This window comes from Struthio camelus, chromosome 8 (assembly GCF_040807025.1).
Source record: "Struthio camelus isolate bStrCam1 chromosome 8, bStrCam1.hap1, whole genome shotgun sequence".
NCBI classification, from domain to species: domain Eukaryota; kingdom Metazoa; phylum Chordata; class Aves; order Struthioniformes; family Struthionidae; genus Struthio; species Struthio camelus.
Window position 1 is genome coordinate 30,009,271 of NC_090949.1, and position 19,756 is coordinate 30,029,026.

General features: G+C 39.1%; 1 protein-coding gene and 1 long non-coding RNA gene across 6 annotated transcripts in view; one reads left to right on the forward strand and one right to left on the reverse strand.

The window, feature by feature from the left end:
• AGBL4 (AGBL carboxypeptidase 4) overlaps positions 1–19,756 on the reverse strand; it is a 964,275-nt gene that overhangs the window by 485,458 nt on the left and 459,061 nt on the right. The gene's annotated exons all lie outside the window — the stretch shown is intronic.
• Positions 13,674–17,393, forward strand: LOC138068004 (uncharacterized). The gene is made up of 3 exons (XR_011142515.1): positions 13,674–13,722; positions 13,903–13,984; positions 15,615–17,393. It is a non-coding gene; the product is annotated as an uncharacterized lncRNA (long non-coding RNA).

Sequence of the window (19,756 nt, forward strand, 5' to 3'; positions counted from 1 at the left end):
ACTTGCAGGCACAGAGGAAGGACCTACCTGCAGCCAGTGAGCCCTCCCATAGCAGCTACAGCCATTTGTTCATGGGTATCACCAGCTGGGCCCGTGACGGGATCCAAACTGGCTCAGGCAGCACCACACCAGGTGAAAGATAACTTCTCCCCTGAGCATTTGCTCCTGAGCACTGCTGTCACAAGATACTGGGACCCCCGGACCTGTGGTTTCACACAGAATGGATCTTTTTACATAATTTGACTGCTGATATTTGCCTAGAGACATAGAAATAAGAATATCAGCCTAATGGCTACTCACAGAATCAGGGAGTTTATTACAGTGTTCACACATGGCACTGCATAAATAATTTCAATAACAGTACATTTAATATATGTGTTAAGGAAGGGATAGCTGCAGATATCTAAAAATTGAGGTAAACTAGGTACTCATCCAAGTCCCATCTAAGTAACGGCATGCACCTGTCTGTTAATCAGCTAAGTATTATATATACTGTGACATCAGCGTTAGAGACCCCTGAGAGAGTTACTGATGTCTCTGTAAGTAATTTTTTAAAAGAAATCAAGGCTTTAAATAACGATATTGAACTCTTCTTATTTAGTCACATCTGTAGAGGTTTTTCACTCATGCATTGCTTAGTATTAACATGTTGTGTTTATCTCTGAGTACCAAACTCCTTTCTATCCAAAAAAAAAGATATTGAAAATGCATAAAAGCAACATACTGTGAATAAACAGCTTATCTTGGGGGAGAAAGATAAAATTCACAATACTAAAAATGGGGAAAACCTTCTTCACTGCTGAATTTACCATTTATAGATTAATCTGTCCATTGTGTTTCCATGAAAAGCTTTTCTGGCATTCCACTCAGAAAAACAAAATCTACATTTAAATGAATGTAAGAGTGTACTACAGCAGGAGCCTGTCAGACTGTTTTATACCTCATTGCTATAATGTAATGTTATTGATGCAACCTAGATTATGTTTGAGAAATGAGATTGTTCAAATTCTCTCTCATATATCAACCAATGTGGCACAAAATATTAGGCTACAACATTAAGTAGTTCTGAAACTATTATATGACCTTAAAGTTCCCTAAAAGGCTTCAAATTGGCATAGACTAAGAATTTGCTAAGGGTATGTTTTCAAAGGGAATAGCTGTTGCTTGTTTATGGCTTAAACATTTATACTATGCCAGTAATAAAATACCAGTGATGCATGCAAATGGAAAATCGTGCTGCTTTTTGTGGTAAAAAGGTTAATTCCTTTGGAAGAAACCATGTCCCTGGATAAAAAAGCACATCTCAGCCACCTGACTAACATACAGAAATTTCAGTACAGTTTTATTGTATACAAGCGCTAGGAAAATCTAATAATATCCTGCTTTTTTCCCTAAGATTCAGCAGGTAAAAGCTCTGATTGAATTTCATCTTGATTTCATTAAATATTCATAAAGGCCAATTAGAAGGGCAGCTAAGTAGGCCACAAGGCCCCCTTCCATCATCCTGTCAAAGGCAGTCCATCAGACAGTCCTGTTTGCATTAGGGCCTGGCAGTCAATATCTTCATTCAATCTTTATGTAGTATCCCTCTAAATCACTGCTCCATCCCACTTTACGGCTTTTATGGACAGACAAGGGGGGAAAAAAATCTAATAATTCTGAAGGCAAGATGCTTACTCGGTAGAAAGCAAAATGCAAATGAGAAAAAACATCCTCAATCAAATGTTGGAATGAAAATCTTTTCTTTAATGAGCAATGACATTGGTAGAGCACTGATTACATTGAAGAAAAACTGTTTAAAATTCATAATCAATCAAGCAAGTTTATTTTAACCTTTCATGACTAAACCGCTGGGTTACAGTTTAATTTATTGATGGTGCTTATCTCTCCCTCCAACCACTAATTTTAAAATTACAACCCATATAGAATATGCTGAGTTGAGTCACAAAAATATATACTGATGTTTATATTCAAAGAAGCCTATTAGCTCTGCCAGTTTCCCTTTAAAGATTCAGTGGCCTTTCTATACATGCCATGTTTATATATATATATATATATATATATATATATATGCAATTATATATATAAGCAATTTATGCAGCTGAAACACATTAACTCCACTGGTGCCTTGCTGAACTGAAATACCATGGTACTTGTATTCCTATGCCTGCTTGTCAGACAGAGCAATGCAAATATTCTTTTGCTGTGGACAAGCGTAATAAAATGCTCCATCATGCCATTACACACTCACACATAGCAAATAGCAGGTACTTCCTTTCCTTCCAACTTTATTGCCAAGGCATTTGCCAACGTTGCATACAGGCTTTGTTTGGTAAGATTTCTGATCTTTTCGGTATCCGATGCCATTAAAAAAAAAAGAAGTTTCCTGTACGATTGGTGGTTCCCTCCCTAGAAGAACCTAAGGCATGCTGTGGGTTGCAGCAAACCGAGAGGGCTGGTTTGTATCCTATTTGAAGCAGTTGCCTTTACTTAAATTGCTGACACATACTATACCAAAATATTGTCCTGATCTCTTTCTGAAAGACTTTCAAGCCATCTCCTCCACTTCCTGCATGTAATGTATAACATAGCGTATGGAAATATGGAAAAGTGTGTCTCATCAGGGTATGTTTAAAAGGATGTTACTGCAAACTCCAGAGGCCTAACAAGAACAAAAATCACTGAAATCTGTGGGGGGTTCTCTGCTGATTTCTATAGGTTCTCAGTCATGTTCTTGTTAGATAAAGCTCATCACCCTCTCTTATATTAGGCTGGGTCTTCACACAGCACTGTAAGTACCCTCCTGCACAGCAAGGACGGGAAACATGGCCTGCTTCCTTCCCATAGTATTACTCAAGTGTTCATTTAAACAAGCTTCATCTAATCCTTAATTAATATTTGCCTATTTTTTCTTTCCTTTTTTAAAAGAAGTATTTAATTACTAACTACCTACTTCTTTTAATGACAAAGAAATTGAAGGATGAATATCACTGAGAATCATTAACAAGTACAGGAGAAAATTGTATGCCTTTATTGTACAGCTTAACCCAAAGACATTTGGTGATCTAAAAAGGGATGCCACAAAAATAAATCCATTTTTGAATAGTCCTCCCTTGTTTTCTTAGTAACGTATTAGATTATTAAAACCTACTTTCTGTATTTTTATGTTCATAAAATTTAGTTCACTCAGTTGTGAACGAAGATTAGAACAGTCATTTCTACCTCGCTATCCATCCTTTTCCATACATATACAGCTCCATTACAGTAGAAACCAAATCCCTGGGCAATAATTCTGGTTTCACAGTCACTTTTAGAGGTTGAAAAATACTGTCATCTCATTTAACACATAATGTAAATGACTGAGAAGCAGCAATTGTCTTTTTGGTCTGCGTTTGCAGGTCCGTACTGCACCTAATCCCAAAGAGCCACGCAACTCGATTCAGTCTTCCGGAGTTTGATATGCCCCTCAACAGGCAGCTAGAATGAGACAGTTTTTAACATGCTTGGGTAGCATTTTAACTGAGTATACATTTTCTGTCTGCTCTCTATTCACTTTCCTAAATCTTGGTCTGGTTTCAGTAGCAATCAATTTGAAAAACAAAACCCACAACAAAAAACCCACATAAAAGTTACTTTAAGCAGACTTCTTTAGGATAATCTACTCTATTGTTCATTCTTAACCATAAACCACTGGCGTTAACTATAAACCATCCTAATCACCATTGGCACTACGCTTCTGTTGCTTGCTTAAACTGTGAACAGAGAAAACCCCTGACCTGTAAAAAATAAGAAAAATGTCAGCTCAGTTTGCAGCTTGTGTTCAAATGATTATTTAATGACTCCATCCTGAAAAATTTACAGCTTAAGTCAACTCCTTCTCCACACTCCTCCCCATCCGTGTTAAGAAAACTTGTTAAAACATTCACTCCTCTCTTGTACTGGCTACAATGGCAGCCAAAAAAAACCCAACAGGATGTTGGGAACTGCCAGAAAAGCCACTGCGAACAAGGCAGACTTATTTTGCTGCTATGCAAGCCCGTGTGAACGTGCACATTGAGTACTGAGTTTGGTCCCCGCATCACAAGAAGACCATGCCAGAATCAGAGAAGGTACAGAGAAGGGTTTGCAATGATTAAGATGATGAAGGAGCTGCCTAATGAGGTGATCCTGAAAATGCCAGGACTTTTCCATTTGGAGAGGAGACGGCTGCAGGAGGATGTGACGGAGGCTTACAAAACCCCGGAGGTAGTGGATAAGATGAATTCTTAGTCCGAATTCAGAATAACAGAACAGTTACTCACCAGCTCTTACAATATTAAACTAGGTGCCATTGTTCTTGTTGAAACTAGTGAGACAAAAGCTTAAACCAGATAAAAATATTTTTTTTAAAACATCAGGTCTCAAACTTCTGGGATTAGTTGCCACAGGAGCTTATGGAGGCAGACAATATCGTCATTTTGAAAAAGACATTACAGAAATTCATGGACAAGAGGTCCATAGACAGATAGGACAGGGAACAGGCGAGAACGTGTTCTCTAACGTCCCTAACCTGCTGCGTGTGGATGTGGAGAGGTGGTGAGAGGAACGGACTGCAGGTAGCGGCCAGGTTCATCCGCCACTGTTAAACAGCAACTCCTTCGGCCGCTGTGGGGGACAGTCAGCTGGGCTAGGCAGACTGCAGCCTCACTCCGTAAGCCATTTCTGATGTTTTTCCATCGCTCTGGAAAAGTGAATATGCTCTGGAATATGCTCTGAAAGATGTGTAAATTGGATCTTTACGTGCAATTAAAAAGAAAAAAAAAAGAAGAAGAAGAAAGTTGAGCAAGAAAGATCATGTGACATGTTTCCAGGGGTTACAAAGCAATATACTGAAGTCTGTTTTGGTGCAAAAGACTGCAATGTCAGGGAACAGCAGTGAGAGAACTGGAAACCGAAATACAGTGGGGAAATGGTTTTCAAAGGTCTAAAAGGGTGGTAGATTCCCAGCTGCAGATGGATGTGCATGAATCATTTGTTGCCTCAGTTCTGCCTGTCTGTTAAATGAGGTTATGCTACTTACCCTGGCAGAAAATACAGAAGCTTAATTTGTTATGTTTCAAAGAATATTTGAGAAGCTGAAATGCAAATTGCTGTGAAATGGATCCAAAATGTGCATAAGTCAGTATGATCATTTTCAATAAATTTCCACAAGTTTGGTTCGTGCCCTCTAAAAGCTAGCTCTTATTACTGAACACCAACTTCAGTAGTCATACGTTTAACAGCATTTGTTTTGTAAACCCTGCTCTCACCATCACTTGAAGGCAGAGAGGGATGAATGTTCCTACAACTCTAGCCTAACTGGAACTGGAAGTCATTTTACCTTCCAGAACAATCTTAGCTTATCAAAAAAAGGGAAAATGTTTTGGTCTGTTTTTGTTTATTTGTTTGTTTTAATAAAGAGACCTATTCACATGGAATAGCTATGGCTAGTCCCATATAACGAAAATCTGTTCAAGAGGAGGCCTTAATGACTTTTGATAGCTTAGATGCAGTTACTGACCTAAATGTCAGAAAGAATTGGAGAAATCTGGGAATGGGGATTTCCCTTCTTTTTAGGAACACATTTTTCTGTCCATATTTCTGCATTCTTTGAGTTTTTTGTCCAGATACATACATTTGTTTTCCCATTAAGCAGCCTAAATATACCAAAAGAGAAGTAGGAATGTTTCACTCTATCCCCCAACAGCAAATGCAATCATTATTCCCTTGCTGATTTGTGTTTGGAAATTACCATTCTAATCCAATAGTTTAATTTTATTATACCCTTCAGTCTAACAGACCAGGCAGAGAACATGTAATCACAAACAAAGGGCCAAATCCTGCTTGCCATACTAATGGGAGTAGTCCCACTGACTATAATGGGCTACACACAAGCCTCCCCCTTAACTAATATGAAATAAGATAAATGTATTCAGATTCTACTGTTTTCCTTAGGCTTTTCATGAGGCATATTATTTATTTTTTTTCAAACACAGTTTAATGTAGTGGTTAAAGTACAACTGGAGTGAAAAAAAAAAATCCTTCATTGGAAAGCGCAGGCAATGTGATATTTAGCTTATGCTGGGATAAAAAGGCCCAGCTGCTTCTAGGTATTTGGAAGCTAGTATTTATATATAAGTACCTGAAATGTTTAAACTTAATATATTTTATTTTAGTTTGGCAGATAAGCCCTGTGGACTTTCAGGTCTAAACCCACAGATTTTGCCACTTTATGCTTTTTTAACCAGATTATTTGTAAATCCGAATGACGATCATGGTGGGGAATGTGTGAAATCACTCAGGTCAGTCTTTAGCCCCCCTTGTTTACCACTAGCCCATGCAGAAGGGCTCAGCCCACGCCAAAGGCCCTCTGACCTGTACTCGGCTCACACTAGAGTCTGCAAAACAAAAGTATTCAGGAAAATCACACAATTCATTCTTAGCTTCCCAACCCGTATTTGCCTAATATTCTTGAACCTTCTTAGTTGAGGCTTCAAGAAATAAAAAAGTCCACATTGTAAGGTATAACTGAGAAGTTGTAAAAGAAATCACAAAGCCCAAAAAGTAGACTTTCAGAGAGATGTGCTAAATACTTGCAATAGCAGGCAAAGGGCAAACTATGAAAGTAAAAAATAAACCCTGGAAAACTACAGCGCAGCTATTCTACCAGTGCAGTCTGCACGTAACCAGTGCCAGGCTATTACTAACTTAATTTTAAATAATCTAATTGAATATTTATTCTTTCCTAACCTTTTGTATAACCAAAATGGAAATGCTTGGAAAACAAACTCACAATAGAAAATATATAGAAAAAGGCTAGGGAAAGTTTGTTTCTTTGGGGTTTTCAACTTTTCTATTTATTTATTTATTTTTGCCTGAAACAGTTAGTTCCCAGTTGCACTTCAGGACCCAGCCAGCTCTCTATAAAAACAAAACTTTTCAGTCTTAGCTTCTTAAGATGTAGTTCTGTCAGCTGAGCAATGTTTGCATCCAGTTCTCTGATTTAGTATACTACAAACCAAATACAGCTTTAAAGCCATCACACTTATACGTTATCAGGTTATATGTGCACATTTTACTTTTCGTTCTTGACTAGATGTTATTTACACAGAACATCTTTCCTTGAACTCATAAAAATGTCTAGCTGGCCATGTTTCTGATATACAAGAGTCAGTCAATATAAAAGATGCAGAATAAACTGATGACCAAAACTTGACTTTTCCAAGCTATCGTGAACAGGGTAATAAAAATGATTCAAATATGCTAACGTGAGTCATTTTGGCAGTTTGATGGCATCATTGTTTCCCAAAAAGGACGACCATATGGAAGCCTCTGTGCTATTCACTACAATAGGCTGTTTTTATAACAGAAAAGATATACAAACTTTCTAAGTACAGTGGCTTGCCAGAAATCAAGACTAACCCAAACAATATCCCCTCTCAAACGTATATACTATCCCTCATTCTTCCAGTCTTCCTAAGAAAGTCTGGGGATACAAACAGCTTTATGGCACACCTCTTAAAGGCAAAAAACAAAACAAAACAAAAAACAACAAAAAAGGCCATGCTACTTCAGATGACAGAAGTCTTTTCCAAAGTTAGGGTTCCTTTCCAGATGATATCTGGCCATCAGCTCCCTCTCTCTTAAACTGCTTTAGATCCGCTCATCTGAAGATAAGGTTAAGGACAGCACAGTCTTTTGCAGCTGCAGTAGGGAAGTTCAAGCTTTTCAAGCTCAGATTTAGCTCACTTAACTTAGGACAATTAACTGATACATCTTATTTGGGAGTTTAGTCACCCTAAGCTCTCTATTCAGTTAATGAGAAGAGATAGACACCTCCAGAAAGCATTTGAGCCAGTCTAGGACCAGATTCATTCTAGAAGTGCCTTTTTCTTCACTGATTACTGAGAAAGCCCTTGACCAAGCTTCTCACTTGGAATAAATCTTGGCAAAATGCGTAAATGGGATCAGTCTGGGCTGTAGACACTTACAGACACAGAGCAATACCATAATCCAAACCAGAAAGCTAGCAGGTATCACAGATCACTAATCCCGTGTACCCCCATTTTGCACCAATGCCAGCTGTGTAAAGCCAGCCAAACCACACAAAGTACTTTAGACCGCCTGTGACAATGCAAGACAAAAAAGACCTAAACTCACCTCCCTTCTTCTGTTCCCAAATGACAATAATACTGGAAAGCTTCCAGTTTAGCCACTTCCATACATATTTCTTCATCTCTAAATGGCAAACTGTGATCTTTTGGGGCAAGTGTTATGCAAGTTAGTGACACCAGTATTCTGCTGGTGATGTCAGCTAAACGAACCTGCCATGGTTTTCCTCATCACATAACAAAAATGCGTAGTGTTAATTCTGTCAAACACATAACAAAAATGCGTAGTGTTAATTCTGTTCAAAAGACAATATATAAAACTGGTCATCACCTTCTCTAATTCTCAAACTGAGATGCGTGTAAGTATTAATGGCTATGAGCACTAACAAGGTTCAAACAAATGGGTCTTTTTTTTCTCCAGAAGCGATCTGTTGCATTTCAGAATGCACACTTAAATGAACAAACGAAAAAAAAAAACTAAACAGCCATGCTTTCAAGTTGTAGTAGGTGTCTGATCTTTCCTATCTTTCTGGGTAAACTTTTTTTTTCTTTTGAATTTTGCCTAGGAAAGACAAGGATTCTAAATGCCATAGATAAGAGGGTATCCTGCAGTCTTGTCCCCAGATGTGTATGATTCTCCCAAAACCTCATGTGGAGGATTTTTTTGACACAAGCTTTGAAGCTGAGAGGCAGACTAGGAGACCAGGAGCTATCAGGACTGAATTATCTGAAGCTTCTCCCTAAAACAGGATTTGGGAAGCTGCTGGGCATTCTATAACGTCAGTGAAAATCTCTCTGGCTTTTAAGGTGCAGCGGAAAGGAGCAAAGGACAAACTGATTTCAGCCACAAGCAAGACCAAGCACCTTAGGAAGGAAGACACGACATATCGACACATCCTTCAGTCCAAATTTGAAAAAACAAGCGGGCTTTTATCTTGAGTTCCTCCAAAGACTGGGCCAAAAGGGTGCCAAATGGGGACAAATGTACCCGAGTCCTTACCGATGACCTCACCATTCGGTCTCATCTGTGGACCCCTGAATGTCTCTGTACAACTGGTTCCCAGTATCCAGGGAGGGCAGTTCCTCACAGAGGTATCTACAGGGCTGGGATAGATGGGGCTAGTGCTCTTTCAGCTTGGGTGCAGGCACATCTAACTACTCTGTAGTTGCATAAGGGCCATAAAATATCTTTCTGTAGCTCTGATTTTATACTCGTCTACCTTTCTCTGGTGGATGACAGGGACAAGCGGTCTCATTCTTACAGGACACTGGAAAACAGCCAAAACAGCTTTAAGTGAGCACACATCAAAGGAGACCAAGAGGCAGATAAAAATCACAAACAGGATGAAGGTGCCACAGAACTAGAGTAATGGTAAACAGGGTTGAGTGACCAACACTGGAACAATTCTTCTCTGTAAACGAATGCTGTTCAGTGCTGGGATTGTTCTTTCTCTACTATTATCTGAGAGCCAAAAATCTACTAAAGGATTTCCTCCCTCCTTCATGCACAGAGCATGAAATCCAGGAGTAAGTACTCAACAGCAAATTAATACAAATGATTAGTATGTGTTGGTGAGAGATACATACATTTTCATCCAACTGGAGCTATTCACACTTTCAGTTGCTAATATCTAATTCAGCAAGTCTGAATTTCAGCCATGATATATAAGCAAGGATAAGGACTCACAGTTAGCTACAATGCGGTATACCAAGGCAAGCATGCCAGATTACTATTATCATGGTGAGATTTCATGACTACATTAAGCCAAGTTGTTTGACAGCTACGAAAAAGACAGCTTCATCCACTTTTATCTGAACACTGACCTTTTCAAGAAATAATAGGATATATCCTGCTATCGTTCCTCCCATGAAACTCCTGTTGAGGTCAATAGGAGTTTGGCGTAAAAATGTGAAATCAGTACTTGGCCCATAATGTTTAGTGCTGCATAACAGGCTATTGGGAAAGGATCCAACGTTAAGCATCAGTTCTCATTAATTACACTGCAGATACCATTTCTACAGACTTTCTATCATTTATTGTGCAAATTAAATACTTAGAGCCAGATCCTCAGCTGATGTAAATCAGAATATGCTGATGAAGTCAAAGAAATAAGGTCAATAAAGACCAGTCAATGAACTCAATACAGCTAAGCCAAATTACACCACAGAGAATCTGGCCCAGCAAATAATTCTCTTCTCTAATCAACATTGCAGATTTTTTATCTGCAGTGGCTGATCTTTGCTGCACATCCTGTGCTTCTTCACGTCTAGAAGGTCAAAAGATGAAATTGGTGGAAATCCTGTGTGAAGAATATACAATAGAAACCTGTAGCATGAATAAATCCACTTCTGGACTGCAATTCAGCATTTTGCCCTAAAATAAAAAATTTCTTTTCTAAGTTCAGTGGTTTGGATTTTTGTCATTAAGAAGCTTTTATACTGTCTTAAATATTGTAATTTACTATGCTACAAGCTTCTACTTACAAATCGGAATAGAGGGGATGATCAGTTTTGTAACTTGCCTACTTACTGTGCTGAATTTTACAGTCCTCTGAGTTACGCGCAAAAGGAAATAGCTTGAACATGCATTCTGAGATGGAGTCACTATTAAGTATGTATCTTTCTTTCTCTCCTCCTGTCTAACTCTGAATTATCCAGTCTAGAGTCCTGACTAATATTTCTGGATCCACATTCCCAAGAAAATATATTTGAACTATCTTACAGCTTATGAGCTTTTAACATAAAAGTATTTCTAGTATTTCTAGAAGTCAAAGGCCACAAATTCTCCACACAGGCATCCAGTGAATAAGATAAAAACATTTGGAGAATAGTTTTAATGAAGTTGTAGAAATCATTTTACCAAGCCACAAATATTACTATTTTTAATAATAATAATTCATAGTACTGTACTGTACTAGCAAGAAGACAGGGCTCTGTGGTGCTAAGCACTGTCCAAACACAGACCAGGGCGACAGCCCCCTCCCCAAAAAAGTAATGATCCAAGTAATAATTCCAGTCATAACCCATGCTACGCTCCCAGGAACAAAGTGTAGCACACCATCCAAGCACACTGCAAAAGTTAAAGTAATATTTTACGTTAACAAGTCATCACTTCTCTGTGTATAATTTGGGCGGTAATGCTTGTAGGAAGTTATTACCACCTCAGTATTTATTTTGTAACACTGACAGATGGAGATGAAACTGGAACTTGTTTAGAGCATCCAGCATCTGGACACATCTAGAAAAGCACTAGATGGAGCACTTACTGCTGCTTCTGGAAGAGGCCCATGTAAAAACCAGACTGGCTACCTCCTCCGTATGTGTAATATACTTTCAACTTGTGTTTGAAAGTCATCAAAGTACAAAATGATCTTAAATACAGAACCTGCATGACAACATTTCAATTAAAAAGCTTTTAGGAAAGGGCTTGGAGAGCATCTATAACATATTTCAAAAGGTCGTGGAAAGAAGGATGGTACAATACGGGTCACATCAGCGCTATGGTAAATTGGGTAAAAGAGAGTTCCCTGAGACAGCTCCAAGCAAAATAAAAGTAATTGGGAACATCACAACATTAATTTAGAATTACTGCCAATCATAATGTCCTATATAGCATCTTTTATCTCAAAGGCTCCTAAAGCACTTTGTAAATCCTACATGGACTCTGTTCTTTTATCATTAACATGTTTCCAGAAAGCAAAGAATACCATTTCTGGTTGAAATTTAGGCAGGAAAACTGTGTGTTTGTGGCTAAGCTGCCAGAGTACATTTTCAATAGCTAATATTCAGTAGTTCTAATTTACCTCTGCCCCAAACCAAGAACGTCAAGTGCTACTGTGCACTTTGTAACAACTTATTTAATATTAACTCCAAAGCGGAGCACTAATTACCAAATCAATAGGAGTACTCCCCGCAAAATCCATGTGCTACACTGAGGTTTCTTGTGCAGCTACTGTCTCAGATCAAGATTATTTGGCTTGTGAGACCTGAAAAGATCCCAGCCCTGTTGGAAGAGCAAACCACACGCTCCTACCTCTCTTACCAAAGACTGAGTAATCTGCCAAAGAGTCTCTTGAAATCTTCCTACTGCTTGAAAGTCTGAGGAAGATGACTAGTAGTAAAATGGATAATGCGCTTTAAAAAACAAAACAATAATAGACAAGGCAATAGATGGACTGCCAGAGAGAAATCTTTATGGGCCTAGCTCTGAGGGCTAATAAATATTAAGCAAAGAAAGTATCCTAAAAATATGCAAGAGAATCTAAACATAGGCCTGTCACCAAGTATAAGACATCTCCACTTGGTTCATACTGCCATTTCCCTATATATGTGCCTTGACCTCTGTGGTCATTCTTTAAAAAAAAAAAAAATCCAATGAAATAGCAATGCAAAGTTAATTCTTTCCATTGCCCTCAAGGAAGCATGTGAGGAAGCATGCCTGGTGTCAGCAGGATGTAAAACCATAGGGAAAGTGCTCCCTTCCACTAAACCTGACTATTGTGTCTTGAGAGGAGTTTGCGCGCTGTGACTAAGCATTTCATCTGGTTGTTTTCCATGCCTGAAGGCTGAAAGAGTAATTACGTTGCAAGAGTTCAGGCTAAGAAAATGATGTGTCTACAAAGAAAAGTATACACAACTTCATTTGTTACCCTTAAAATCTCCTCCTTTCCAGGTCGTATAACTGAAAATTCACTGCTTTTATAAGGATTTTCCTAATTATGATGACGGTAAGACAAATATCAGCTTAGTATTTCAAAGTCAAAATAGTTCAGGGCCTTTAAAAATCAGTGGTTTTATTGAATTCAGTAAGCCTCAGATCAGGACTCAGTTTTCCGGGATATGAAACCCTTCTGTATCTACATTAGTTTGTCTAGGTCATACCTCTCCCTGGACTTTGAATTTCTCCTCGCTAAGCTCCAGACCTCCAAGCCTGGCTGATGAGTTTTAGAAAGCTGTGCGGGTAAGAGAACATTGCAATGCTGCAGAACCTATGAATAACCATTTTTGTCTTTTCTATCATTTCCTAGAAATCATCTAAGATGTGCACACGGGGATTTCCTCTGTCCTCAGCCCACCACATGTGCATGCGCACGCGCACCCCCAGACACACGCAAACACAAAGGATTATTTTATACTGACGTTCGGCTGCCAGCTCATTTTCTGCTGGTCTTTATAAAATAATATCCTAAGTAGCCTATTAGCTTTAAGGTCAAAATCTTTGTCTATTTTCTAAATCTGTTCTCCTGTCTCCCCCCTCCCACTTCCTTTCCTTTCATTACCCTTTCCTATCAATTATCTCATCCCTGCCTGCTGCCCATCTGAGCAAGCCAGCAGGACCCCCTCCGTGCCCGCCAGATTGTCTCATTCAGCTAGCTCTCAGGTTGCTGCTGATTGCCGTCTTTATTCATTACCAAAACACTTGCTACATGGTGCTCGGGCCCTGGCAACCAAACTCTAAATCCTGCCAGCGAGAACGTAATTACTAGCACACCACAAACAGAGACTGGAGTCTGCTGTGAGTTGTTAGAAGCAGCAGCGAGATAGACCCGGGCTATTTTCATGTAACTGTAGCCGACTACTTGTTTGTCAGTTGGTATGTACTAATGATTGGCCTTATTCTTTTTTTTTTTTCTTTTTTTAAACAGGCTTTATCTGAGACCAAAATATATGCCTAAACAAACTCACAGATGTGTCACGGAGAGCAGTGCTTTTTAACAGTTTCCAAGTATGGAATATGGTGTAAAAAGAGCTTTACCTGAACTTTCATCTCCAGGTTTCTGAGGTGTCTGGAGCTATCAGTGCTGTTTGCTGTGGAAGGTTTCTGAGAGCCTTCTCTGATGCCTGGAAGCCTACTTGTAAGTGCACAGTTCATTTTCCTTAACTGCTTGCTAAACCAAAATAGTTACTAGACACTCTGTGTTAGGCAGCCCAAAGTCTCCCAGGCGATGACTTGCCTTCCTGATTGATCTGAGCATCACCTTCAAATGATCTTTGACAGAGATTATGCTTTTTCTCTCTTTGCATGCAAATTACAAGAGTCCCTGCTGTTTTATATTTATTGTCCTTCCCCTTAAAAACCTGTTTTAGGATTTCACTCTTTCAATGGGGAACTAAAGCTGACCAGTTTTGTTATTTCTAAAAAATATTTACTGGGAGAGGATCTTTCTGACATCAGCTGAAAAGTTCTCTGTGCCTTTTGCATCTGCTCTCCAAATCCTTAATCTTTAAAAGTGCTCATGAACAGGGCAAATGTCTCAATGCTAACCATTCTCTAGCAGATTTGGAAGTTAAATTCAAGCAGTACTTATCTCCCCCTCAATGGGAAGGATTTATCCTATTACCTATCATTGTCATTGACAAGAATTGGTCCTGTAAATCTCCAGCACATAAAGGGAAACAGACCCAACTAAAACTCTTCATGTAAAAAACAGAGCTGTGATCAAAGCAATCTGAACTTGTATTGTGACCGTTATAGCAAGAATACTGTATATCACAAGAAACTAATTGATAAACTGAAAGCAAGCCAAATAGATCACTAAAAAAAAAAAATCTTTCATACCACAGAGTTAAAAAGACCTTGCCCCTGGATTTGTTTGCAGTGCTTTGCTTAAGGTTTAATTCTATTGATTACACATTCCATTTTCCAAAGTGCCATTTGCCTGAAGGAGCAGGTGGTGTTTGCTGTTTCCATTTAACTGATATATTAGCCATGTGGTGCACTGCATCAGTGGGCAGTATTAATCAATTTACGGCAAGATGACAGAGAGAATCACTCACAGCAAAATTGCAAGGGGGAAAAAAAGGACAAAAGCAGGAAAATAATGACCACTAATGGGGAACTTGAAAACAGAAAAAAAAAAAAAAAGTGCTTTTAATACTTCTCTTTCATAGCAAATGGAATTGGAAGAATTTAGGAGCAGCCAGTGTTTGAAAGGAGACAAACATTGCTATGTTCAGTGCAATACTTTGTGTAAGCACTTTACTGTTTGGCGTTATGTGATGAATACACAGTCAAAGATCTCAGATACTTGCTTAGCTTTCCTTTCTTCAAATGAAAGCAAAACACACCATACAAGATCAAAATTGGTATAGGGCTTTTCTTGGAAAATGCATTAAGTTTCTATATGTGAAAACCACTTCTGTGCTACACTAGCATAGATATTATTTTAATAAACATTTTGAATTTATGAATCTAATAGCAAGATTTCTAGGATACTGAGGTGGTTGAGTTTCAAATCAGCTCGCTCTTCTCACTCATCACATGTTATTTTCTTTCCAAAACTTGAACAAGTTGCATGTTGTTTCTGTAATTACACTTTTTCAAAAATACATCTCGATTTATATTCAGCGAGAAAGTAGAGAAAGATATGTGCAGAGGTGAGCAACGGACTTCCTGTCAGTTTGAAATGTGGAAATTCATGTTTCTTCAAAAACCACTGAAAATGCACAAAAGTAAAATTTATCTTAATATCTTTGCCTTCTCAGCCACAGAACAGTGGAAATAAAGAACTGGGGAGGAACTTCAGTGTTGCCAGGAACCAGGAGGGCCTTGCTCTCTTCAGCCATCTCAGTAGCCGTAGAAGATGAGAAGCAGGTTCCCGTGTCATGTAGCCCAGCTGCTCTGTGTGTCTCAGCATCCACCCTTCTCTCCCTGTTATACTGGCCCCAGACCTGCCCTTGCACTCCTACGTGCTCTTTCTGCAAACAAATAAATGTAAAAGGCCAATCCTGAGCTGGATTAATTTGAATGGTCCAACACAGAGTGACAGCAGTTGATGGCTCAGTACGTTTATTTGATGGTGAGAAGCAACAGCAAAGACCTACAATGTCTGAAAAATTCCTAAGTCGGCGGGATCACAGGATTCCCCTCCTCAGAGGGCAGCAGGCTCGTAGCCTTCCGGCGGAGCTGGTATCTCACACAATTGTCCGCTCTTCGTGGTGAAATATCATAATGGAAACACAAACCCCCACTTTAAATATCAAGCACCAGCAATACCAATGGCTTTTGGAAAAAAAAGTAGCATAGAAATGCCTTTTGTAGACACAAACACAGCAATCAGAGGGAACAAAAGGAGAATGGCTTTGATGATGACAGTTATGTCAGGATGTGGATACTAATTGTACTAATAATATTTACACGTTGCAGGTGTTTTTGGCATCTATTTATACGTTAAGAACTGGACAGAGCTTTGAGCATCTACTTAGCCCCAAGACTCACCTCCACCTCTCAGGCATGTGTAAATGTCAAAAGAACCACCTGTGCTCCTGGGGAAGGAAAAGCTGAGAAAGTACTATAATTCTAGGTCAGATGAACTGAAAGAAGAATGGAAATTGATGCATTGCGTTGGGCACACCACCTGAGGAGCAAAAGGAAAGCTCCAGCAGCAGTGAAACACAAGCAGGGAGTGGGAACTGCTTCTTCCCCCAACTATGGAGTTGACTGCTCCATAAAGGAGAAGTCAACAGATAAGTACGACGTTACTGCATTCAGTCTTTGAAATGAATACTGTGTACAAGTCCCATACGCCGAACAAGATACGTGTGGAAAATTGTGTGCAGGCCCATACTTAGCCAAGACCGCAAAAGGTTTGAGCTGAACTTTCACTGTAAATATATATTCATGCAGAATAACACATATGTTCCAAGAATGGTGTATAATAGCAGGCAATTGAATCTGGAAATAATAGAAAAAGAAATTTGGAAATATCAAGATTGGAACAAGAACATCAAAAACTCAGAGCTCAGAAAAACCGTTTTTGGCAATGTAAGTTTAGCCAAAATGCCTGTTTCACATAGTTTTTTTACAGAAAGGAGCTAAAATTCAACAGTTGCCCGCAAAATGCAAGCTAAAACTGTAAGGAGCGTGAGCCCATGTAAAAGGGAAGACACCATTTAGGAAAACTGTCAAATGTTCCTGAGGGGCATGTAATTTATCTTCGTTGTCTACTTATGCACTCTGTCCCCCAGAAGCTGACTTATCCCTGAGTATCTGTGTGCATTTGCTTGTTTAATATTCTGTCTTTCCTTAATATTGCAAAGTACCGTGAAACACTGAAACTATGCTTCATAAATTAACAAATAATAATAAAACACTGCTTGAGGAACCTGTCTAAATGATATAATATTAGCATGAATCATCCCCTTAATGAGAACCAAGGAAACATTCTACAATGGAGTATGATATTGCATAATTCAATACAATAAAGTTATAACAGCTCTCAGTAGCACCACATCATTAAATAAATTTGGCAAACTTTTCAATTAGACACCACTTTCTGGATTTAATAAACTTGCTAATAGTTTGCTTTTATATCGTTCGTGGTTTTTCTTCTGTGCATTTCTGGACAGAGAAAGGGTTTGAACATCTGTACAAATTTACAGGGTATAAGTGAAGATGATAAGAATGTGAAAAGCAGCCCTGGGAACATCACTTTAAAACATTAAGTGAAATTATATACAGGCCAATTTGCAGACTAGGGACTTATAAAGGAATTTTTTTTTATCCTCACATGGTACTTCATAGCAAAACGTTATCAGGAAACCATTTCAAAAAAACTGTGCTAGTATAGGAATTGCCATAGTTAATGAATCTCATGGCCCAATCCCTTTCATTGTTCTTTTCTTAACAACGTCTAAGAGCATATATTTTGGAAGAAAACTCCAAAAAGCACCAAAGCCTTATTTTAGACAGCTGTTCAGGTAAGGTTTCTCCCTTTGGTGTCTTCCTAATTCCTAAGATGAAATATTTTAATGCTGAAGCATATGGTTTAATATTATCTGAAACTTGTCAGATTGTCAGAACTCTAGGTATTTTTGATACACATACAAAGATCCAGTTGTACAGGGAATGTTTCTGTATTTTTGGTCTCAGTCACACCTGGTCGCTAGGAGTTTCATGTTGGATTCTCTATATGTACACTAGTCTATATTAGAGTAGCAGGAAGTATTCTTGCCATACTGTGGTTGACTATTATTTTTCTTAGAGATTTACGTCTGTTTGCTGTGATGTTTGCTGTAATGAAAAAGGAGTAGGTGCTCTATAGCAGCTGCTGCATGTTGCACTGTCTTGGCCAACACATACAGCTCCCTTATTTGCACTGGCAGAGCACGGGTAGGGGATGCCCATGAGTTCTCAAGATGCAGCATGTCCAAGCACCAATGGAAAGGAGTAGTCGCCTTTCTACCCACCGAAGCACAGGATATGGAAATGGAGCTATTACTATCTATTCGAGATTCCTACTTCAGGAGAAGTTCAAATGTTTTTAGTGATGCTGTAAATCTCACCGCAGTAGATTACCAACAGTCACAACACAGGTCCAGGGGACTAGCCTTAACATCTCTACGTTACTGATTTACACTGTTGTTTAACACACCCAAACACATACACAATTCCTGGGCCGGGCCACTTATCTGCAGTTGCAAGGGGACTGAAACGATTGCTACTCGTACTTCCTGAGAGAAAGGAAATATGTATCAGTAGCTATGAAGTGCCTTCATCTGTAAAGACATGTTGCAGGAAAATAGCGACCAACTTCAGCGACAGAAAGGAGGCCATGAAGGAGTACATTCCCAGAGACGTGTGCTATGCACAGCACAGACCATACCTGGTTGCTCTTTACCTCTGCCTGCCCCACTACCTTCCAAGCATAGGTTGATCACAGCCATAAGTTGACTCCTGTCTTTGTCTCCTAAAACAACCAATGTATTTCCTCCACTCCTCGTCCTCCCTCCTGGCCTGGCACATGACTTGAAGCCCATTGGCACGCCGTAGAAGAGCGCAGAATCTGACCCTCCTCAGCAAGCCGGCATCGATATGCCCACATAAAACAAAAGCGGCCTCTTCCACACCATGCGCCTTATCAAACAGCTCTGAATAGTCTAAGAGGCCTTCCCTCTTCCCCCTTCATCCAGAAAGGCCCGTGTTTCACGGGACGTGGGGGAACGAGGGGCTGCCCACATGGAGCTGGGAAAGGGCAAATTCTAATTACGAGAGAATGTCAGTGGAGTAGAACTTTGTCACAGGATAATGATCCCCTGCTGTTAGATAAATATGGAAGCAAAACTTAGGCAGTTTTTGAAAATAAACAGTGAGGTGATGCCAAGATGTTTATATTCAGAAAGGGAAACATTTATCCCACTGCAGTATTTCTATTTCATGGTTGTTGTTGTTTTTTTAATTAAACAAAACCAATCCTTCCCTCCAACCCAAACAAATAACATCCTCATTCATGCCTTTGGTCTCGCAAACCATCATGAACGTACAGTCCCCACCAAAATCCAAAAAGAGAGTTTTAAAACAGTATCACAAAACTCACACAATAGAAGTAATAGAATTTTGAGAACGTGATCAATAACGCTTAGCAACGATTACTAATATTGTTCCACTTATTAATAATCAAATTACTAACTATAATGAGCCAAACTACCTTCTGGCAAAACACCTTTTTGTTCATGGATGTAAGCCAGCAGGCAATGTGGTTCTGTATTTTACATTCACCGTATATGTATTCAGTGGCCAAATTCTGATCTGTTTCCTGCTTATATTTGGAATATGTCGACAGAAGCCAGCAGACTTACAAAGTGAAAACTATGCGGAATCTGCCTATTTATGTTTTCACAGCGTATTT